The sequence below is a fragment of the Chinchilla lanigera genome, unplaced genomic scaffold, assembly GCF_000276665.1.
Source record: "Chinchilla lanigera isolate Chin_1 unplaced genomic scaffold, ChiLan1.0 scaffold00001, whole genome shotgun sequence".
NCBI classification, from domain to species: Eukaryota; Metazoa; Chordata; class Mammalia; order Rodentia; family Chinchillidae; genus Chinchilla; species Chinchilla lanigera.
The window spans coordinates 26,586,849-26,612,195 of record NW_004955402.1 but is presented as its reverse complement, the minus strand read 5'-3'; the positions used below and the strand labels follow the sequence as shown (position 1 = coordinate 26,612,195).

Sequence of the window (25,347 nt, the reverse complement as noted above, 5' to 3'; positions counted from 1 at the left end):
GAGGGACAGATATTGTGTTTAATGACCTGTCCTTTTTCCCTGCTGTTTATAACAGAAGGGCATGTGACCGTCGGTTGGGTCAGTTATCTAAAAAGTATGACAGAAATGGAACATTAAAGAATTTTTCCTTGCTTATCTAAACATGTGCTAGTGTATTGCATTTTCTCAGGTTCTTACATAATCATCCCTCCCTTAAACTAATTTCTTACTGGCTTATGGATATTCACCAGTTACAGGGGGAAGGAGTTATTAATTAAAACTCTATTATTATGAATAACTGCCGAGGCAGAGGTCCTTGAAGCAAGAAGTGGTCAGTTAGAGAATCTTGGAATCTGCAAATAAAATACTGAAATCTGAAATACTGAAAAGACAACAAAATTCAGGACAGCCTTGCCAGTTTCAGAATCAAGACAGACTTGCACAGTGTTCTCTTTGCGGGCCTGTCATGGACGATAGTTTTGATTAAATTAAGATCTGCCAGGGGCTGGGGATTTAGCTCAGCGGCAAAGCGCCTGCCTGGCAAGCGCAAGGTCGTGAGTTCGGTTCCCGGTACCGGAGAAAAACCAAAAATAAAAAAATAAAAAAATAAAATAAATTAATATCTGCCAGTGATTGAGAATGGAAACAGGCAATGTTAAAGGATATCTTTGTCTTAGGCAACAATTGAAGAGTGAACTGCTCAAGATATATTTTTACTAAGCAGATGGATGTTGAATATTTATATTTGTTGTTTTGTCTAAGGTTACAACTCATTATAATCATTGTAGCTGAACTGGGTACATAGGACAAGAAACATGGTTTCTAAGAATCTTTATTAAGAAATACATATCTTTGGTTTTGGTGGTACCATTAAGACCCTTGAAGTTTTCATCCAGCTACTGTATTTTAAATAAACATTTTTCTCTGCCTAAAATGAATCATATCCTTAAGAAAGCATTAAACCTCGTTGCATGTTCCACATGAATTCATCATCTTCATATTAGGGGAAGGCCCTCACCTTCATTTGAACTACAAGGAAATGTCCTCATACTTTCTAAGAATTGTTAATATTTAAACAAAATGTTACCTTCACCTGAGGATGAAACAGTTTTTCTTTCACTTACTATTCACATTGTCCTACATTTTGAAGCAACCATATTAATTACACTAATGAAACTTATTATGAAAATATTTGTTCAGAAATAACATCCTCCCAGTCCTGCTGCCTGCTAGTCATTTCTCTCAGGTTTTTCAATAGACAGCCTGAGTTTTGCCTCCTGTATGGTCATTCTCCTGGATATCAGGTTCATAAGGATTCCTCCATTTCCTGTGCTCACAGGCTGCATGTAGCATATAATCATGCCATTTCTGTTTTCCTGACATAAATTCTATTTCTAAATAGATTCTCAAATTCATTGAAAGCAGGAATTTTCCCCCACAAGCTTTAAAGCCCCCTACAATAAATAGCGTAGAGTTCAAGAAATAGACACTGTTGACATGAGAAAATGAAAGAAAAATAGAAATGAGCTATATTATGTAGTCGTTAATATTTTCATATTGGGGATAGCCTTTTTGTGCTGTTGTTCTTACTGAGGTTGTTAGCTGGTCTGTATTTTGTTTTGCTTGAAATACAGGTTTGGATTTGCTTAGCGTTGGCAAGTTGACCTGAATTTGATAATATTTAATTAATTACCATACCATACTTGACAAAGAAAATGATGCAATATTTAAACCACAAAAATTTTTTAAATGTGGAGAGAGCCAGGTAAGGTTTATGTCTTCCAATTTAATATGGCCCTAAAATCAAATTTGTGATTCTTTTCTAGGCTTTAAAACCTTAGGTGGCATCTTTGCTCCTAGAAGCTTCCTGTAAATCAACATGTGGTCAAAATAATCCCATTTTTAAAGCAAGTAAAGAATTTGCTATGTTGAAGTAGTTTATTTCCAGTACTTCATAAAGCAAATGATCATTTCTCAATATTTCATTATCTAGAAATCTCACGACCAGGTTAAGGCACACCTGTCAAAAACAGCTGTCTAGATGTGGTTTTTATTTGCATTGCCTTCCAGCATACCAGCAACCAATGATTGGCCAGATCTTGACCCACATATACCTTAAGTTTTAATGGTTACCATGGCAATGAAAAAAAGGCATTACAAAATGCACAAGCTGTTAACATGTTGCTGAAGCCAAAGGAAAGAGCTAAGAATAAACTTTTGCAAATTCCTGATCACACCACAGTTGAGGAAAACTGCTGTTAAGCCAGCGTCATGTCTCAGTCCAATAGCTCATTAAGCTGAAGCAGAAGCCGCTCTACCCTCCCTCTGGGTCTGTCAGCTGGGCCTGGGTTAACTTCCCGTGAGAACATGCGAGTGTGTCAGAGTGAACAGGGGTGGGTGGGTGTGCAGCAGTGAGGCACAGAAAGACAGATAAAGAGAAGGAACAGGCTGCAGATTGGGTCTCAGTTCTCTCATCAAGAAAAAGAAAACCACTGTGTTTCCTAACAAGAGTGACGGATAAGGAAATTTAAATGAGTCTAATTTAGATAAATCTATATTTTAGTGGGTAAGTAAATCATTAAAACCACAGAAAAATGAATGTTTCTTTTGCTTTGCATTTTTCAGGCAAAACTCTAGTATTTTGTCTGAAATGAAATAAAATATATGCAGCATATAATCCCCTGCCTGAAACAATGCATTGCTCACTGAGCAAAGGGTTTTACGAAATAAAGAAAGAAGACAAAGAGGATCCTTATCTCTCAAGTCTGAGAACATGAAATTGTCCAGAAAAACAAGGAGTAACGTGCCAACATTTACATGTAAGATTTGTTGTGTACACAGAAGTGAAAACCTACTGCTTCACAGACATAGAACCAAGTAGACAGTGAGGGAGTTAACAAGAGCTGTGAAACATTGAACATGATATAAACATGCAAATCTGATTCATACTGTTCAGTGAAGTTTTGTTCTGTGAAATTTTGTTCGGATTCATGGTTTCTAAGGAAGGAGATCACTCAGGGTGGGGTGAGACTGTCCTAATTTAACCCTCAGATTGTTGTGGACTTTCACCTGAAGACTCCCTATTTATGTCTTTTGAACTGCAGCTGTCATTTCCATGTGATGCCCTGCACTGACCCTGGAGTGTTCTCTCATTTGCTATCTATTGCTCACTTCTCAGCTGTGTGAAAGTCTAGGCCCCACTTCTTTCTGTCTCCAACAAGTATTTCTGCCACTAGTGAGGCTGTCTGCACTCTATCATCCAACTCCCAACTCCCTCTGGCTTACTAATGCCCACTATACACCTAACAGTTCCTATCTTGGTTTTTGTGTCCAGTTGTATCCTATTCATCCCCTGGCCATCACTCCTGGCAGACTTGAACACCTCAGCTAAGTTCACGATATCACCTTCTGATAACTCATGTGTTCCAGAGTATTTTATAGCCATCAAGAAAGTTCAATCAACAATGTGCAATATAGCAGCCATTGTTGAATTCCGATCAATTTGCTTAGTGAAATTCTGTACTGTTTCTAATTTTTTTTATTATTTTTTATTCCCTTTGAAATAAAAAAAGAAAGTTCAAACTCTTAGAGTATCTTCCCTCTTCTTTTTCTTGGTTTTAATTTGACTTTCTTAGTTTGGCTTTAAAGCCATTTATAGCTGGGAATTTATTCTATTTTTGTAATGTTCCTTACACCTGAAACAGTATGGTGCTCCTACTAAGTACCCAATAAATGTTCAATGAACTGGCTTCTTCTTTAATCCCCTAAGGCCATCTTCTGCACCATCACAACATGTCTTGAAACTGTGTTTTAAGACCTGTTGTAAACTCCAAGATTCAGGTTATAGAGATAGAGTAAATCAAGATGAAACTCAAACCAAGATAAGGTTATATAATTTCTACCAACAGTTCAAAGAAAGGTAGAGCCACAAGGGCTACAAAAGTCAGCTACTCTAAATCCATTCTTTTTATACAAAAAGTCTTCATGAGTGGGTGAGGTACTCCAAAGTTATATATTTTGTTCAGCATGACTCTTGTTGAGTATGGCTTTTTACCTACCTCATCCCAATGTCTATCTACAGAGCCCTTCTTATATAGTACACCTTTTTATAAAGCAAAGCAATTAAACACTTCATATGTGACTTTATTCACTGTTAATATTTCTGTTGGGACTCTGGAAGACTGAAAAATCTTCTGGAGAAAAGAAGCTAAGATTATAATGATGTAATTGCATGCAAGAAATTAGTTTCCTTGTAGGATATTGTAGGCAACAATTTATAGAAGGCTCAGGGTGGATTCTGGACAAAATCATATGCTCCCTATAGTCACACTAAGACTCATCTCAATTCTCTGTGAAGAACACCTCTTACTTATATGGTGCTCACTATATTCTAGACCATACCTAGTCTTCTGATACCCACAATAGCCCTAAGATACTATACAATTCTAATGCTTGATAAGGATACTGAGTCATAAATCAGTTCAGTAATTCAGTCAGTATTTGCAAGTATTGGATTTGGGCTCAATCCCAGAGCATCTAACTCCAGACACTATGCTTTAATTGTTTCTGGAATGAATGGATAAATTGTTACATGCACAATTAATTTAAATAAGTAATGTCCAATAACAAAGGCAAGATACAGAAGCAAACTCAAAGTTTCTTGATTTACAGATCATTTAATTGTACATTTTGTTCATGAATTCATTAGACATCTTAGCAGAAAGATGGGTCAGAAAGGGATTTTGACACATGCTGTTTACAAATGATTTACAAATATATATTGTAATTCACATGGGGAAGTAAGGACAAAGTGAAACATTATTTCATTGTTATTGCCGGAGAACCCAGTACAAGAAAGCTCATGAATTCAAACAACTGAGTGTTAATTTCTATTTTACCAACTATTAGTGGAGTAACTTGAGAGAAATTATTTAGATCTGAAAAACCCTTGATGTCTTCATCAGTAAAATGGGTACAATAATGACTTATTTTCAGAATACATAGGTGAAGGCCTTGTCAGATTTATCTATAACCTGTACCTTGTAGTTTAATAAATAGAAAAGACCCTGTGTTTGGTTGTTATTATTATTATCCATATTGACCCAACTGATCAAAGAACTAAGACACAGAAAATCTAACTTGTTAGATTATAATCACATGTTCATAAGATCCTTGAACAAAACATAACAGACATATTATTTGACAAATTAAGCAAATAAATTTCCCAGATTTTAGACTAATAACTCTAAGTTCTAAAGATATACTTGGAAAGAATTACCACCTTAAGAATTACTACCTAAATGTTCCATATGATGGAAAAAATTATTTTACTTTCACGAATGACCACATTAACCTAACACCAGGTCCTTTGACAGACATCCTTATGGAATGTGGCGAGTTAACTCAGCCCTCAATTAATAGTCCAGTTTCTAGAACTCTGAGGGCAACTGTCTGTACTCCTGCTCCTGAACGATGCATCCAAGAGTAACTTCCATGATGTCACAGGATTTAAATATTACACAGCAAGTGGACAAGAGGGTCAGGCTTGCATTCACATAGCAGAAAGAGCCACATTTTCTTACCAGCTTACCTATAGCAAATGGTTTTTCCCTAGAGTTCACTCCATCAGTTCTGTCTCATTCCAAACGTGATCAGTTGTGAAATCACAGCCCGAGAAGGTGGCCAGCATCAATTCTGGCAACTGACTCTGATTCTTCTGTCCATTAAGGCCAAACTCTTGGTCTGTCCATACAGCCCACCAATGACCGGATCCATGCCGTCCCCCTAGTGTCCATCTTCCACCTTTCCACGTGCAAGTTTCTAATTAGAAGCTTAGAGCGCCCTGCTCCCTCTCCGCAGGCAGAGTCAGCGAGCACTCCCAGGCTGCTTTCAGCCTCCCAAACAAGTGAAATGTTTGACATGAAAGCATATGTTTTTTGGCAACTTTGTTTAATCCACATTTTAAAGGGAAAATTGAAACTCCACAAGGTGTGAAAAAGATTAGTGTAATGTTTCAGTATCTGGTGCAAAGCAGACCGTGCTCCCTGCTCCTTCTGTTCTCTTTCCTCTTCCTTCATGTGCAGATACTCACTTTATAAAAGCTGCCATAGAAATGAATCTTTTAATTAAGAATCTGAGCCACCTAACTGCAGAAAAGAGAGAAATATCAAATGGCGCAAGATGCAGGAGCCATCTGCAAGACAGAGATGGCACATTTCTCTTCTCAAGGAGGTCACCACCCTCTGAAATCGTAGGCAGGTCACAAAAACAAGGATTTGAGGGTTAGGGAAAAAATAAATTTTAAAGACATCAGATTTGTCTGACAAGATGAAGAAGCAACTCCTCCAGGAAAAAATTACTTTCAAAATTGCGCTTATTATTTTAGAGAATGCAAAATCTGGTAAGTAATTTCTTTGCAAAACTTCATTTCCAACAACTGTGGTGTGACAAGTTTGAAAGACATATGAATGTGTACTTGATTTGAAAAATCCACATAGGCATCCTTTGTATGAGACAGATTTGGAAGGGTTTAGGAGGTGCTGGAGGCTGCATGAGAGAGAGCAGCAAAAGTCACTTATTTCTTCACCTTTCCTGGGTGCACTGGTCCTGCCTCCACTGTGACCCACTACTCCAAGCAATGCCCTGCCAGAGGTGATGATGCTGATGTTGAAGCATCACAACCAGTCTTCCTAGTTAGTTCCTGCATCAAGAGCTGAAATTCAGAATGAATCTCTGCTACATGCAACTAAAATTCTATTGGTTCATAAAGTAGAATATTGTGTTTAGTTTAAAGCATGAAACTTGTTACATTTGAAACTTTTACACTGATGTAGCATATTAAGTTGCCATATGATGATTTGGAAGCAACATAGGAACATGGATTTGGAGCCATATTTTGAGGGTTCATATCTAAGGTCTACCCTTACTCCCAACTTCTTTTATGTGTACTTAGGTAGTTATTAAGTTCTGCGCCTACGTATTTCATTTTATTTATTTTTATTTTAAAGAAAATAGTACAAAAAAAGAACAATAGCAAAATACAAACAACACAAAGCAATGACGTTAAAAATGATACAGGGTTTCAAACCGAATGGTAGAGATTAACAGTGGTTGTTATACTACATATGGTTATCTTCAACAAAGTTGCTCAGATTACCAGATGTAAGAATAGAAGATTGATCAAATCATTAAAGGGAATAAGAACATAATAATTTAAAAGAACATTAGAGACAATACGTAGTGTCATTAGGTAGGATTGTAGGAATTCATCAATGGATATTATACTGCAAATTGTTGTCATCACATAAATTGGTCAGATTACCAGATACAAGCATGCAAAATTGGTCAAAATATTAAAAAAAAAACTTTTAATCATTAGCTATTCCCCTCGAAAAACCATCAGAAGTGGTAAAATAATAAAATAAAATTTAAAAAAATAATAATTCACATCCTAATATTTGGCAGGTTAAAATGACACAAGTACATTAGTCATAATATGTGTGGTATAAATCAAAAAAATATAACCATCTCAATATTTCAGTAGTAGTAGCAGTCATAGTAGTTATAGTAGAATTTGTAAGTTGTAAACTGTCTTTTTGCATTTTTCCTGTGATTAAAATATGTAACATTAAATTCTCCACATTGGTCAATTCAGTTGTGCGATGCAGTAACATTAAATACTCTCACAATGTTATGGAACCATCACCGCTGTTAATTTCTAAAACTCCGTCATTCCAAACTGAAACCCTGTACCCATTAAACAATGACACCTCATTTCTTTGTCCTGCTAACAGCTGTAATCTCTATTAGTTTTTGTCCCTATACATTTGTTTATGCTAAAGCAATGTACAAATGGAATTATATAGTCTTGTCCTTTTCTATCCAAGTTACTTCCCTTACTTCACTTATGATAATGTGTTCAAGGCTCAAATGTGTTATATATGAAAACTTAATCCTTTATATGGCTGAATGACACTTCAACACATGCATGTACCACATATGGCTTAATCATTCATCTCCTGATGGGCAATTAGGTTGTTTCTACCTTTTGGCCTTTGTAGGGAATGCTGTTATAAACACTAGTGTGTTAATTGGCTTTTTACGAAGACAAAACCTAAGAAAATCAATTGAAAAGGTGAAAGATTTATCTGGGCTCATGATTTCATTGTTTTCCATCCATGGTCAGCTGGCCCCATTGCTTGAGGCCTGGGTCCAGATGGAGACGTTATAGCAGAAGATATGGCATAGGAAAGACACTCACCACAAGGCAGCCACAAAGCTGAAGCCAGTGAAAGGTGAAAGTCTGAGAGAAAGGCGCATGGGACTCCCTCTTACTAGACCCCTCCTGATTCTACCTCCACCCAGTAATACCATCAAACCTTCATCTCATCGCGGGGTTAAATCTCTGATCAAATTAGAGCCTTCATGATCCTGTGTTCTCTGGAAACACCCACCGACACATCCAGCAGTGTGCCCTGCTAATTTCTAAGGTGTTTCTCAATTGCATCACAATTTTTATACATATATCAGTTTGAGTCTCTGTGTCTAACCTTTTTTGGAACCGTAGAAACAGCTCAGTATATCATATGGCAATGTTATATTTAACTTTTTTAAACAGCCAAAGTATTTTCCAGGGAAGCTGTATGGTTTTATATTCCCACAAGCAGTTTACAAGGGCTGCAATTTCTCCACTACCTCACTGGCATCTTTTATTTTCCTTTTCTTTTTTTCTCTCTGCCTTTCCTTTTTTAATAGTTGTCTTGATGTATGTAAAGTAGTATTACAATGTGAGTGTAATTTGTATTTGTGATCTAATTATTAAAGTTGAACACTCTTTCTTCTCCCTTGCTGTTCTGCTTTTAAGTACCCTTGGGATTACACCGTGTCCCCTCTGATCATCTGGAATAATCTCCCCTTCTCAAGATAAGCTAATTAGCAACCTTGATAAAATTTGTAACTTTGTATCCCCTTTGCCATATAATTTCAGGCTCCAGTGATATTAGGATGTGGACATCTTTCCAATTTTAGTATATGTGCTCCTGAAATGAGTATATGATATGGACATCTTTGTGATCAATTTTTTGCCTATGAAAAACACTAAACATACACTAATAATCTAGTTACATTTAGAGCCAGAAGGAAACTTGCTGCTTTATTAGTGAAAAAAATTAGAGAGTAAAAGCAACTTCCTGGATGTTGTCCAATAAATGTTGTCCCTAGGAATCATCAACCAGGTAGATCACCCTTTATTTTTCAACATTATTGTATGGTTGATGCATTGTGTCAGCCTGGGGAATCTAGAGGTTTGGCTAAGTGACTTAGCAGTTCTGCATCCTGGGGTGACAAGCACATGCCCTTCCTGCACTAGGATGTTGTTCATTGTGTCAATGTGAGAATTTTAGAAGGTTAAATGAGTGACTGAGCAGGGGGCCAGAGTCCTTACTTTGTATCATCCTGAGCCTCTGCAAGAGGAGGGCATGGAGATTATGTGAGTGCTGTATGCCCGCCTGGGTGCAGGTAGCCTGCTTACAATGTAAGAGAGGGAAAGAGGCTGATTGCTACCATTTCCCCCCGTTACTATTGTTGCTTTGCTATCTTTTGCAGCCATGAATTGTTGCCCACTGACATGTCCTACTCTACCTCGGAGCCAGCCAAGTACGGACGAAAACCTCCACATATTCTCTCAGCAACAAAGATGAGTAACCAAGACAGAATTTGGTACCCTGGATGTTGTCCAACAAATGTTCCCAGGAATCACCAACAAGGTAGATCACACTTTATTTTTCAGCATTGTCAACCCCAGTAGAAAACCATCTTTCATATATCTGAATCCAACTGCATTTACTTATTTTTACTGTATCATTGATATGCACAAAACTATTATGCTATCAAATGCCTGATACTCCTACTAATAATTTTCAAATAGAGAATTACAAAGTAAGTCTCATTCTGGAATATTTTTCAAGTAGTTATATGAAGATACATGATTTTCAGATTTGGCTACTCATTTATCTATAGGAAAGAGAAACTTGCCATATTCCTGGTCATCCCATCACTATTTCTCTCCCTTCTGAGTAGTTTTTACTTGGAAACTAAAGGAAGACACATGAACCACAGGCATTGTACAAAGCATTCTAAACTTGCCTAACCACAGAAACTGGAAAATATTTCCTCCTTTCCTGCAGATACTTCCTTTTTATTTCTGATCTTTTTTAATTCTAGTTTTTAAGAAAAAGCATCTTGATTATGACAAGTGACAGTAATTACAAAATCTACAAATGACATGTAGAAAGAGATACTTTGTTGTAATTCACTTTCTTCGCATTGCAGATATTCTGATGTACTCAAAATGTATTGAACGAAAGTTCAAGGCTGCAAAAAATTAAATGGTAAGTGCAGTATTTTCTTGTCAAGGTACATACAAATCAAGGACTATGTGACAGTTACACTTGATTTTCAATTGATTGGTTTGAGAGCTGCCTAGAAAATGAGCAAAGCACATTTCTGGGTGTAGCAAGGTGGGTCACAGAACCATGACCTTGGAGACTGTAACTCCTCCCTAACTGCTTCATCTCTAGTGCTGTTTGTTCTCCTGTGTGCTTCCCAGCTGACACAAAGTGAGGAGCTTTGCTTTGCCCCGCCTTTCTGCCATATCTCTCTACCTTATAGCCAACTGACCATGGACTAAGTCTCTGAAACCACAAGCCATGCTAAACAGTTCTTTAAGTTATAGATGTTAGGTAGTTTGTCCCAGTGACTTAGTCACTTTCCTTGTCTCTGAGGCAAACTAATTGACACTTCCACTTTAAAGGAAGAGAGGTTTATTCTGGCTCACATTTTAGAAGTCTGAGTCCTTGAATGGTCAGTGGCTTGAGGGAAGGGTCTAGCAGAAGAATGCTGCTCATATCAAAGCAACCAGAAAGCAAAGGGCAAAGGGCAGAGCCAGAGAAGGATATACACCCTTCCAAACATTCCCCTTTAGTGTCCTGTTTGTTTGACCAAACTCTATCGTCTAACACTGAGGCAGCTGTAGTGCCTCCCTCTCCCCAAACCCTGTCTCTGAATGCATAAAGATTTGGGGAAGGGGCATCCAGATATAAACCATACCACCCAGAGATGGAAAAACTAAATAATACAGGATACAAATATGTTCCTCATGTAGGTATCAGTGCAGAATATGAACAAGTCAGTTAGGACTCCACAGTATTAGGGACAATCTTAAAAATAAGACTTGCTTTGAACTTTAAGACTTCTGAATGATACAGATCTCTTTTGTCATGACTACAAAATTAGCAAGGATGAAGAAGTGATGCCTTATGATACAGCAGTCAACCTGTGTGATATATTTGAGCAGGAGATTAGAGAAAGACTAAATACAATTTGAGTTTTAAAATGTGAGGATACTAAAGATGGAAGGAATTTAGAGTTTAGCAAATACAATTCTTATATTTCATAAGTGGGAAAACCAAAGCTACTCACATTTTAATGATTTACACATTACTTCATATTTCTGATGTTAGGATAAGGTTTTATCTCTCTCTTTGTAACCTCCCCAGTACTAACAAGTGTTCAAATCTGGCAGAAACCCTGTTCATTGATTTGCTAGCTCTTATCCTGGGCTAAAGTCAGGGTGAAGAGGAGGACCAAGGTTTGTTCTTAATGAAATTAAATTCTTACCCAAGAAATAAAGCTAACTCACGTTAGATATAATATAAAACCCTTGGGAGCTATATGCTTGAAGTAATTTATTTGTTCAAACCTTTCCCTAAGAGTATGCTGTTGTCTTCAAAACAACACTGTGTAACATCTTCCCAATGACTCTAGCATCACCTTTCTGAAAGTTGTACCTGGCCAAGTTCTCCCAGTGAGTTATTGCTGATGCACACCCTCCAGCCTTCCACGGGCCCAGTTTTCTATCATGTCATGACACCTTTCCTTTGCAGGCTGTTACCCATTCCCACCCTCTGTGACTCTTCTCTAAGGCACTTGACACTACTCGTTGTTCCCTGCCTGGCTCACACCCTTTCACTTTTCCAGTTTGCCTGTGTTAATTACAGACTAACAAATAATTTTAGTTATTTTAAACATATTCAAGTGTCTTCTTTTTGTTTTTGAATAGGAAGTGAAATATTCTGTAGCCTGTCCTTCACATAGGCTTCCAGAATACTGTGATAAACACTGTTGAAATTACAAAGAATTAATACATAGAATATTTTTTTCTGTTGATGTTGTAAGGGAGACTTAATATATGACATAAACATAGGTAATGAGATTAGCTCAAGAGGTGTATCATCATTTTTTCTTTTTCTTCTCTCTTATCTATCTATCTATCTATCTATCTATCTGTCATCTCTCTATCTCTTACTAGGGATTGAACTCGGTGCCTTTAGCAGCATGCTAATCAAGCATGCTACTAAAGTTGAAGTACACCACCAGCCCTGATTACTTCATTTTTTTTCAAAAGTAATTTTGGTATGGTATAGAAGATTTTTTTTATATCCCAAAATACTAGAGTACGCAACACGTATATCACACCTTCCACCACATCTGTGAAGAGTGATGGCACATGCCTGTACTCCCAGCACTCTGGGACGCTGAGGCAGGAACATCCGAAGTTTGAGCCCAACCTTTGTCAAAGTAGTAAACTTTTTAAAAGTACTGGGGAGGTAGCTCAGTGTGCAGGTTCTGGACTCAATTCCCAGTACTGGAAAAAAAAAAGTTACACTCTACGGTACTCTCCCCTGATTCATCAGGGTTGCCAGTGGTTGCCATAAGTAACACCCCAATTTGAAAGTTGCCAAAATGCCCATGATGATTTGCTATTTTACCTAAAATGCCAGAAACCTACCAATGAAGTAGGAGATCTGGCATATCCAGCTAACAATGTCCATATTCTCCTTATTTTAGGATTTTAAAACCTCACAAGCTTTCCTGTTCAACAATTTCCTTTACTAACTTTCCTAACTGCTTCTATTTCAGTTTTCCTTGCCAGCAAACATGATTGTGTTCTTCAAAACATGTCCTTCACCTTCATAATATCCAGTCAGTTCTGGGGACCGTGAAGAAAATTCCTTAGCCAAATTAATTACTTGGTGTGTGATCCCCCTACAGGGCCTCTGCGATCTAATTCTAAGGTATATAGCTCACAGCTGTAAAGTCTGGGAATTCCTACCCTTCATTTCACAAATAAAACACCACCCACAATTCCACTGACACTTGCAGTATCCTGTAATCAGTTTATTCAACCTACCGTATAAAATTCTACTTATTTATACCTGAGTACATTTTATCAATTATTGATTTATGAATTCTGAAGGAAGGCTCCAGCCACCAATCATACACTGGGTTTTTTATCATCACTAATGGAGTTACAATATACTCTAGTGGCACGGTCTCCACTATTTATTATTCCACACCTTCCAAGTGATCATCCCATGAACGATCATTTTTTCTAGGCTGTGGAGATTTTCAGGTAATTAAATCCCTCCCCGCAGTCCCAGGCCTCGCATCACGGACTCTTACTTCCACTTGTAGCAGTGAACTCTGAGACGCAGCTGTGGAAGTTATGGACTGGAATGCGATCCTATGCGAACGCCTTTCCCAGTGCAGATCCAGGGAGAAGCGACGTACTCACATCAAAGGGGATGTCCCGGGTTTTGCTCCTCATTTTCCCCACTGATATAAAATTCTTTATGTAAATAATTCCTTTGCTTTTTGTAATAATTTTCTTTCTGGCAAAGTTTATGGATATCCATGATTTCAAATTTCATAAAAGTTCATGAAGATCTGTGAATATTGTGCGAAGTTCCCAAGCTCATTAGATAAATCTTTCTTCCCTGGATCCACTCTTAATCCTTTAGCCTTCATTCACCAGACCTCAAAAGCCTACATGTATGCATCAACTTTCTGTTATAATGAATCTGAGATAAATAATCAAAAAGGAAGAAGCATTTACTTTGGCTCATGTTTTAGAATTTCCAGCCCATGGCCACTTGGTCCCATGGCCTTCTCACCTGCAGCAAAGGAGATCACAGCAGTTGATACTGCTCGCCTCATAGCTGCAGGGAAGCAAACACAGAGAGGATGACACTGCTGTCCTTTCTCTCCCTTCAAGGACACTCTCATGTCCTTTTTCCCTAAACCCCACCTTCTGAAGATTTCCTCACCACGCAATAGTGCCACAAGCTGGTGATCAAATCTCAAGGTGTAAGCCTCTGGGAGAGATTACAAATCAATGCACAGAACCAAAAGGTAGTAGTCCTGAAATTTCCCTGTCAAGCTCTTTCCTGTGCTGTTTTGTTTTGTATTGGTTTTCATTTTGTTTATTTAATTTCTTCTTTAGTTTGGATTCAGGTCAACTTCCAATGATGAAGGACCATGGATATGGAGTCAAATTGCCTGATAACACTTGATAGGCTTATTTAACTCTCTGGGTTTCCATTTTTCTTTGTCAGCAGTGAAGTTAATAACAACGTTTACCTTTTAGAACTAAGTAGGGAATTAAAGGTATTAATAAATTCAGCAGGCTTTCATTGTTGTTTGGCTCATATTAAGCAGTCAATAAAAACGCTGCAATAGTGACTGTCAGGAAGGTTTGACTCCTGCGCAGCCCAACCAAACCATCTCACTGCAGTCAGGGTGGAACTGAAAAACAAGACGCGCTCACTCTCCCCTCTCCTGCCATCCTCTACACTAACCTGTTGTGTGCAGTTATAGTGTGACTGGCTTTAGCCTTTCAACCACAGCCTTCCATTTCTGGGCCTTGACTCTTCGTCCTCTATTCCTGGGGTGGGTTCTGCTCCTTCTCCAGCTCTGAATTTTGTGGAAGCTTGTGTTTGAAATCCTCACACAGCTCTGTCTTTACCTCTAAAGTGAGAGAAATATATACCCTTTTCTACCACATCCTTTGATCCTCCCCTCAGTCAGAATTCACTTTTCTAGTGTTTAAGTGTACGTAAGTTTTTAACGTATATTTCTATAGCACTTCCACCGGTGGGAAGTGTATATACTTCAGCCTCAGATCTCTTGCACACAGCTCAAAGTCAGAATGCAAAAGATAGGAAGGTCCTTACCCACAGGAGCTCACCAACTCTCAACTAACTCAGCCTAGAATGTTCTATTCCTTGATCATGGAATTGTATGTGTCTTATTCCCCCACCTGCCATGAAACTACATGAAAATATTTCCACAGCATAGTTCTTAAAAATTCTTGAGCCATAATTTGAAATACTGGAATCATTCAAAAGAGGGTAGGGGGAAGTTTATTGGAAGTTAATGAGTTTGAAAGTAAGGGATGGTGTTACTACTGAAGAATATAGTTGGTAATTTTCAATTTTTTCCATATTATGATTTTATTATCTAATTAAACTCAAAAGTAGCGGTTAGGAAAAAAATTGAAAATTTTTCTCTTTCCCTTACCCTCTTTTGAATGGTTCTAGTACTTCAAATTAAGGCTCAAGAATTTTTAAGAACTATGCTGTGGAATCATTTTCATTTAGTTTCATGGCAGGTGGGGGAATAAGATACATATAATTCCATGATCAAGACATAGAACATTCTAGGCTGATTTAATTGAAAATTGATAATTTTCAAGTTTTCTCCTAATCTCCACTTTTGAGTTTAATGAGATAATAAAATATTTTTCTGGGGCCTTACAACCTCATGAGTTAAACAAGGCAGATGCTCTTCTTATTTAGCAGGCAAAGAAACTAAATTTTGGACAGGTCAAATATCAAAATGATCAAACTAGAAATCGATAGAGATTAGATTAGATTAGATTAGATTAGATTAGATTAGATTAGAGCCAGGTTTTTGCTTCAGGACCCAGCTACCAAATTTTCTGGTTTTTCCTATGCCCAAATACAAATAAAGTAAGAAATTAGACACTTTACATAAAGACTCTTGTTCTCCACCTACTTTGTAAAGTGATATTCATGGGATATAAAGAAGAACTCAAGTTGTCTTAAGTTGTATGTTTACAAAGCATTAAAAATATACAAAAAGTTTTAAAAATCAATCAATAGTATTGCTTTTAACTATACTGATGGCTTGAATGGAATATTAAAAAACTTCTTTCTAGCAGATGACACATATCCTGCAAAATCCAATTTAAGTGTTATGGAAGTTTTGATTTTTTTTTATTTGTTTGTTTATTTTTTGGTACCAGGAATCGAACTCAGGACCTTGTACTTCCCAAGCAGGCGCTTGTGCTGCTGAACTATATTCCAGGCCCTATGGCAGTTTTGAATACCTTTCTTTCTACTGAGGCTAATGTTGACTTTTCTCTCTTCTGAAACTGTTGAGGAATACTGTGTTATAATGAATAAAATGAACTTGTAATGCTCTCTTGGTCTTTAAAGATAAAGCCTAGACATGGTATTTTTGTTTAAAATTTAAAATAAAATGCTAAGGCACATTATCTTGTTCATTCAATATAACAGTCAGTGGGTATATTGTGTTACATAATTTGTGTGGTCGTTTTCCGAACTTCTTAAGTGGGAAATTCTTTAGGAATTCCCAAGTGTTAGAGTATCCTTGCTCTTCATGGTAGGCCATGAGCCTAGTTTATACTAATAATGTGGTTCATAGGGCGTGCTTTACATAGTTTCCTGATGGAGCATGAGAAGTCCAAAATCAGAGCTGGGGATTTAGCTCAGCGGCAAAAACGCCTGCCTGGCAAGCGCAAGGTCATGAGTTCGGTTCCTGGTACTGGAGAAAAAAAAAAAAAAAAAAAGGTAGTCCAAAATCATTTCATCATTAGATGTTTGAGGCTTGAAGAACTGTAATAGCAGTCTAACTTCTCAGTCTTGAAGATTGCATTCAATGACATGGCCAACCATTATAATACAACTGTCATCAGAAATGCAGCACTTTCCTAAGTCCTGTAAATCATTTTATTGAATCATACAACCTGAGATGGTAATAGAAACTGCCAGATTTGTAAACTACAGGTCAAAATGCAGAGGCACTGGGAGCCCAGGGGCTTGTGATGAATGTCAGATCAGACTTAATGAGAACTATGTTTTTACTTGTGATGTTTGTGTTAACTATGGAAAGTTAGTGTCACAATTGCATTGCAAGAAGGGATTGGGATGGTAAGCTATGGAAAAATCATGGTCAGATTTTTGTTTGTTTGTTTGGTTGGTTTCACATGTAGATAAAGTAACTGAAGACAAGACAGTTGAGGTAACTTGTTTCTATATAGAAACTATTCTCTGATTATTATATTATATTCTAATCAGTTATGTGTAGTAGCTCTTGAGAAGTTAAAAACAGAGCTACATAATCTCTCCCTTTACTTGTATCTACTACAGCAACCTGTATGTTTGGACAAAGACAGTAGATAATCAATATAAACACTGATTGATTCAGGTCATGAACTGCTTTGTTAAATACTTTCACATACAGAATTTTGGCTGTGCTTGAGATTTAATTTAGAAAGTGTGCATATAAGTTGGAGGGAGACAAGAGCAATGAATGTAAGCCATGGGTAATTTTGGGAGCAGGCAGTTCCCCAGCTGCAGCCAAAACAGAATTTCTAATACACTGAAAGACTTTCAAAAATACTTTGTGATGTTGTCTTTCTGTACAGCCAATCTGTTTATGTTTTTATTCATAGATGCTTACAGTAAGTTTGATCTATTTCTGGATAAGTATCTGCAGGATTTAAAATATGGTGCCACCTACTCCAAAAATCAACCCTTCTCTCCACTGAGGAGCATAGATAGCCTCTTCAGGTTAATGCATTGTGGGATTCCTCCTCATTAGTTGGATGACACTGAAAGGAAATCACCTACCTGTTCTCTAAAGAGAATTCAACCATCTTCAGATAGAATTCACATTAGTCCCAGTAGCCACTTAGATTTGATTAGAGTACAGCAAGCAGAAGTCAGAGGAGTAATCATTCTATAAACAAGGAACGTGTCCTTGGGATGTCTGATCCTCCATCTCATCTATTCCTGTGATGAACTGATAAGAACATCATTTGAATTCACACAACCATTCTGCCCTTGGAGATAGAAAGAGCAACCCTGAGAAATGAGCTTCCAAAGAAAACTGTCTCAAGCAATTTCTGTTTTTTTCCTTTTTCTGTAGACTTCCTCAGATGTGTATTTTCTTTCATTAATCTCAAACTTGTACAAATTAGCAGTATAATGATGAACAAGCTGAACAATAGAATTTCTTTTGGTTTAATCATGTGTTTTTCCTTCCATGCCCTAGTTGCCAAGGACCCATCATCTGCAATTCTGGCACTTCTTTTTAATTCTGTGAGCCAAAATCCATCACTTTTGAAATTTTTCAAGGAACGGTTTACCCTGATCATTAATCAGCCCCCTCTAATTAAGTGCAATTACACCCTATCATCATTGCTATAATTATTGATTGATTAATCTTTCAACTATTAATTAAAAGTCTTAATTGAACATTTTTGGTGTTATTTAAGCTAAAATATAATTATTATGCAATTTCCCTGGTATATGCAACATGTCCTCCTAGCTTCACAGTTCACTTACAGTCCACTGGTTAGTAAACATTCTCTAGAAGAATGTGAAAATAAGTGCAGTAATCACCAACGTCCCCACTTCTCCATACACAGATATGTGCAAGGATATACGGGCTCATTGGGTAAAATAGAATGAGAAGGCCTATCACTGCAGAACAAGTACAAGCAGTAATACTACTGAAACCATACACAGAGGTCGAATTTTCCACAAAAATCACTAGATAGAATCAGGACAGAGATAAACAAGACAAAACAAATTCCTAAGTTATTTTAAATCTCCAGTATACCACTTGCCTTCTGATTTTATCCATTGTGTTTTTAGTCATATGAATCTGCCAGTGTGCAGCTGGTTTGGGAAGACTGACAGAAAAATTAATACAAAAAATAATTTGAATTCTTCATCACTTTTATTTTTCTTAAGAACCTCAAGGGAACACCTGTAAACACAATGTAGATGAGGAAATACAACCAGAGAGGGAGTTAAAATTTGGACCTATATAAATCCCAAGCTTGTAGTATATCCTAACATTATTAATGTACTTGTGAAATGTGCAAAGATTACTTGTTCAGCTTAAGAGAATTGTTTATTTTATGTACATTGACAGGTTCAGATATTAAGAGCTCCATGGATAGCTTGTGACCTAAGCCAAGTGACATAAACTCTTGAAATCTAAGGTTTCTCATCTTTAAATTAACACATACTCTGTAGGATCTTTTTTTAGGATTGCTGATAATATGTGGCACATAATGTGAGCTCAATGGCTGATAGAAGAGGTTCTAAGTCAATGTTCGATATCATTTTCTACATAATGTTCCTTTTTTCTAGGGTGATTAGATCTTGATTTTAGTACTAAGTTTCTTACTGACCATTTTCTAACCCTATAGTAACTATCACCTAAAGTCTTCACGTTCCATCTCTGTATTTTGGATCTCATAGGTGTTCATAGATGAAAGAGTCTTTGCAATTTCACAGACTAGCCCTTTATCACTTGATAAGGACAGAGAGACCCAGAGAGGGTTAAGGCCTTGTCTGTGGTTGCACTGCTAATTACTGACAGAATCAGGTCTCCAGACTCCCAGTTCAGAGAACTCTCTCTACCACTCCACATTGTCCCTCAAGCTAACATTTGCCCTACATTTTGCACAAGGTTGTCATGAGGATCAAATATGATTAAATATGGGAAAGGGCTTTAAAACGTGCAAAATTATGCACAAGAGCAAAGCATTATTATTAATGGGCTTCCTATTTGGCTTCTTTGGGTAGAAATGGAGATGTTATTTTAAATGGCTTCAAAGAGTTCTTTTTTTCAGATATGAAATCCTCAAAAGTCGTGTTGTGTTTCAAAATAAGAGTTTGTTACTAGTGTACATTTTACTTATGTGAAATTCTATCATGAGTGTGATGCTTTTCTGATATGATGATGCTAGTAGCACCAGTTTGTTTTACAGGTGATCTCAGGAAATTCAGTAAAAAGAAAGAAGAAGAAATACTGGAAAGGGAAGAAGCCAGTGAATGATATAAATTATGCTAGTATTTGGGGCAACTGGAGTTTTATCCCACTATAAAACGCTGGGGATACCCATGATATCCAACCCAAAGGTGTTTATTTACAAATTCCCATCTGTCCTTTATTAAGGTATTAATTCTCCTGCATCACTGAAAACCCTTATTCATATTGTTGACTGGCAACCTATGAAAAGCAAAAAAAAAAAAAAAAAAAAAAAGAGGTAAATGGTTGCCAGCCCTTTAAATCAAAATCTAGTTAGCTTTCTTGAGAAAATGTTAGAAGCTGAGGGAATATTAACCATCAGTACTAGCAATCTCATTCTGTGCTTTCTTAGGAGAAACAAAGTTCTCTCTCTGCCCTGGAGATGTTAGCAAACTCATGCATGCATAATTTGTTCTTACATAGGTCAGTTCAAATGAAAACTAATATAATAAGAATTGCTTATAGTATATATAGCGGTAATGGCTGAGGATCACTGGAATACTGATCAGTTTCCCAGTACCAGACAACATACTTGACAATCACAATTTAAAGGAGGAGAGGTACATGTTGTTCATGGTTTTAGAGGATTCAGTCCATGGATATTTGGCTCCAAGATACAATACCATGGTGAAAGAGCACAGTAGAACAAAGATGCTCAGTACATGGCAGCTGTGAATCAGAGCAAGGAACAGCACAGGAGAGGAAAGGTCAGGGCCAGACATAAACCCCAAGTTCATATTTTTATGAAGACACATGCAAAAAGGTGCTTCAATTACCCTAGATATCTCCCAAGACAATAAAATTGACAATTACACTTCACTGTCACATTTCACCTCTGTCAAATTAATAGCCAGACACATCTCCTTAAACCTGACATAGTATCCAAATAACAATAATAATAAGTTTATAATTCCATTTAACATGATGCAATGGCCCTGTGTTTAACCAAAAATGCAGTAATGCCTCTGTTAAATTCTCAACAGTTTCAATATACCACAAAAGTCCAAGTCCAAAATATCCCCTGAAACACAAGGCAAACTCTTAGTTATAAGCCTCTAAAATATTTTAAAAGTGACTCAATGCTAATATATAATGCCACTGTGTAAATATTCCCATTTGAAAATAAGAAGTAAGTGAATAGAAAAGAATAGCACAAAAGCTGTACCAGAACTTGGCAGGGCAAGCATTAGGTCCTATATTTTACTCCTGTAGCCTCTTATACCACCCTCTCGGGGTCACCTGGCAGGCACTGCCTTGGTTCAGGCTTTTTGCTTAACATTCTAAGCCTTCCTTTGAAATCTGGAGAGAAGTTTACGATTAATTTTTGCAATTTGTATGCCTGAACAACCAGCATTAACCGAATGGTGTCAAGGTTTGCCAACAGTGTAAGCAGAATACAGGGCCCATAGGAAAATAGCTGTGGTATCATCTGATGTCTAAATACCTGAACAATGTGAAGTTAATTCAGCTAAATATTTCCCTGCATACATTTTTGAAGCAGAGGTCCAAATATATGTCTTCTCAAATGAAAATATTATACTTGTGCACTCTAGACCCTGTAATGAGTGGGGTCTTTTGACTCTTCAATTGCCCTCAAGACATCTTTCTTTTTGTTCTGGTTTAAAAGATGTTGAGTTCATTATGATGGTACCAATATTCAGCAATCATACCTTCTTTGGCTCAAAATTTACCTGTGCCTATTCTCTTGGTGAGATTTTAAAATTTTAAAATTTTTCTTTTCTATTTCTGGCTCCTGATCCTCACTATAAATCTGGCTAAAGTACATAGTAGTACCCATGCCACAACCTGAACATTTGACTGCCTTGAAATTTCCTAAAATGAATCAATTAGTTCATACCTCTCAAATTCAACCTCAGAGTCTTAGGGAATGACCAAAATGTAGACATTTCCAAGAACAAATAAAATGTAATGTTTGCCTTCAAACAAGTAGCAATCAGTTTATAGGATAAGGGCATTTTCTTAAAACTTGGCACGGTGGGACACTGTTGTAGTCCCAACACTTGGAAGTTTGAGGGAGGAGGATCATTGCAAGTTGGAGGACAGCCTGGGCTACAAAGTGAGCTCAAGGCCAGCCTGAACTACATAGTCAGACCCTGTCTCAAAAATAAAGAAATAAAAAATAGAGCACTTTTTCAATAATGAACAATACAGTCCCCATCTATAACTTCCTGAGACTTTTTTTTTTTTTTCTGGTCTTTTTGAGACAGGGTCTGGCTGTGCAGTTCAGGCTGGCCTTGAGCTCACTTTGTAGCCCAGGCTGGTCTCAAACTTGCAACAATCCTCCTGCCTCAGCCTCCCAAGTGCTGGGATTACAGGCGTGCACCACCATGCCCAGCAAGACTGTCTTTTAGTGTCTGTACTTTTATCAGCATTCTAGTCTTCTGAGACCTGACCATAAATACTCATTAGACTCTACTTACAGCAGTACAAAATTTCTCTAAAATACCTCTCCAAAAGTTTCCAAATTCTTTCTGCAGACCAGTTCCAAAGTTTTCTGAATTACACGATCAGAAATAGTTACCACAATGACCCCATTCTTTGGTGCCAATTTTGTGTATTGGTCAGCTTTAGCATTGCTGGAACACATACCTGGTACCTACATCTTAAGGAAGCAGATGCTTATTTGGCTCATTCTTTCAGAGCCTTCACTCCATGGCTGCCTGACTGACTCTAAGGCAGAAACATGGCAGCAAGGCAAGCCAGAGCAAAGATGGTTGGGTCATCGTGGCCTAGAAGCAGAGCGTGAGAAAAGCACCATAGACAAAGGGGACAGGGAGCCGATAGAGACCCAAATGTCACACTTCTGTGACCCACCGACATACATGCAGCATTTACTCAGCCGCTCAGTCACTCTCAAGCCAATCAAACTGACAATGAAGGTTAACAATGCAAAGAAAGAAAACTAAATTCTGATGTTTCCTGGCCCTGAAGTTCTGTGTTTCCTGAGTGGTCACAGATACTCAAACATAAGCTGGGGAAATGGGTTTACTGTATTGCCACCAGCAGATTTCCAGTTTCTTTTTTCCTAGTCTACCCAACCCCCCTATTTTTTCCCAGCTGTCAGAAGTCTCTTTCCAGAACTTCGGATGACAGTAAATATTCCTCTGCTGTGAGCTTTCAATATTTCTTTTCCACATTTCTTAGTTTCTGATTTCATGCTAGTTTTTAAATAGCAAGGTGAGAAATGTATACACGCAAATATGTAATGCTACTTAGGGATTAATAGTATTTCTCATTCTAGGAGTTTGTAATTTTTTACAGTGAATTCCTAGAGGTATGAAATATAGACTAGAAAATAATGCTGAATGGTGGATATCAGGCACCAAACAGGAAACCAGTTGCTGCTTTTTAAACACAACTGTGTTTATAAAACACTTTTGAGGAACCTCAGAAGAATGTTGCTCATAGATTTTTGTTCCAAAGTATCTGATTAAGAAATCTACAGAGATCACAGAAAGTTACATTCTTCCTTCAGCTATAAGCTGTCTCCTTTTTGGGGAAGTTTATACTTCAAGATTTAGTTTATCATTTCTTCTTCAAATTGGCTTGACAATACTATTTCTCACTCATACTTATTTTGTTAAACATCTACAGTATTCACCACATACAAGTAATGCTCTACCCTGAAAACTGATTGCAACTTATCTGAAGGTAAAAATTACACTGTGTTCATTCTAAAATAGTGTTAAGTCACACAATTTTCTAACCCAAAACAGGAAGAAAATATTCACAGAATTTATTTCTTTCACTTTTAAAAGCAAATTTGTAAGGTGACTAATATTAAGTAGATTTTCTTGAGAATACAGATTCAAGGATATGAAATGGCTTGCTTCAACCTTTCCATACACTTTCAAAGAAGTGCAGTGTAGTTGATGTGCATAATTGAAGAATAGAGGATGGGCTTTGTATCTTTTTTTACAATGAATCACATGCTATGACCTCTCTGTTATTCAAGCTTTATATAACTTCCTATAGGGTATAATAGGGAACAAGTGTGTGGAGGTCAGAAGACCTAAGCTTAAACTACTTCCCTGCTACCTACCAGCTCCATTCACGTCTACACCTCCATTTCATTGCCTGTGAAGTGAGCGGATGCTCACTCTACCCTTCTCATAAAGTTTTATGGACTCAAATAAAATAATGAATGTGAAAGCACTTACCATAGTTAAGCACCTATCATCATTATTATGACCATGAACTTTGGAGTCAGACATGGGTTAAATACCTGCCCTTCACTACCATTTATAGGATCTGGAGAACATTACTTACCTTTTCGTTGACTCTGTTTTCCAATGTTTAAAATAAGAACAACCAAACTTTTTCCCCAAAGTGAACTCTTTCCATGATTAAATGGGTTCATAACTATAAAAGACTTATACATTGTAAATGTTGGTGTATATATATAGCTGTCTGGTTACTGGGCTATTGTGATAGTAATATTATGCATTTTAAAGCAAGTATGTGTCATGATTATGGAGCGCCATCAGTATAATTGAAATATGGTGAGCATTAGAAACCCATGAATCAACATACTCTGATCCTGAAAATTAGTACAACATCATTACACTTCAGTTTTTGCAACAGAAAAAATAAAAAATCACTTACACCTTGCGACATGACTGTGATAAGTGAGACAGTGTACGCAGACAAGTACAGAAATACCTGGTAATTCACTGGCATTAAAATTGTGTCTTCTCTTCTCACTGCATGACCAAATGATATTAAACACCATGAAACATATCTGTTAGATTGAAAACTGTAAAAATTATCCCAGAAGTACAGCCCATTTCTCTCAAAGCAAGGAATGGGTTAAATTCATGATAAGGGATGTGTGGGGGAGGTGTCGTTGGTCAGTTAACTGACTCATTTCATTGCATGTGGACTGGGTGCACCTCAGTTCGTATGATCACTGTCTGGTCAGGTTCTGTACTGCTGCAGAAACGCTGCAAACTTCAAGACAGATATTAGACAATATATGAAGTGCCCATTAATGGATAAAAATACAGTCTATTTTATAAAGTCATTTGTATAAGACACTAAAGTTCCTAAGAGTGGCAAAGATCAATAATCAGCAGAAAATTCCCATTATCAAATAAACAGATAAAGCCCCCGATATCCAAGACCTAAGTGAATCTCCTCTGAGCAGCAGCTTCTGCAGAGCAGAAGACTTCTAGGCTTTCAGTCATCTGACTGGAAACTAAAGAAAGATTTCAGAGTCACATGTCCTCATTTATAATTCATTTTTTAACTTAGAAAGGGTTTATTGAGAAATAGTGATTTTTGTGTAACATCTACATTTTCCTAATAGTGCTAAGACTTGGGTGATGTCTCTCATATATTGTGCGATTATTTCTA

General features: G+C 37.2%; 1 long non-coding RNA gene across 2 annotated transcripts in view; it reads right to left on the bottom strand.

The window, feature by feature from the left end:
* The window catches only part of LOC102019550, a 51,582-nt gene extending 26,770 nt beyond the window's left edge, over positions 1-24,812 (bottom strand). For both annotated transcript variants that reach the window (XR_259068.1, XR_001236745.1), the window contains exon 1: positions 24,655-24,812. This is a non-coding gene — a long non-coding RNA (uncharacterized LOC102019550). The remainder of the gene's footprint in view (positions 1-24,654) is intronic.
* Positions 24,813-25,347: the final 535 nt, after the last annotated feature.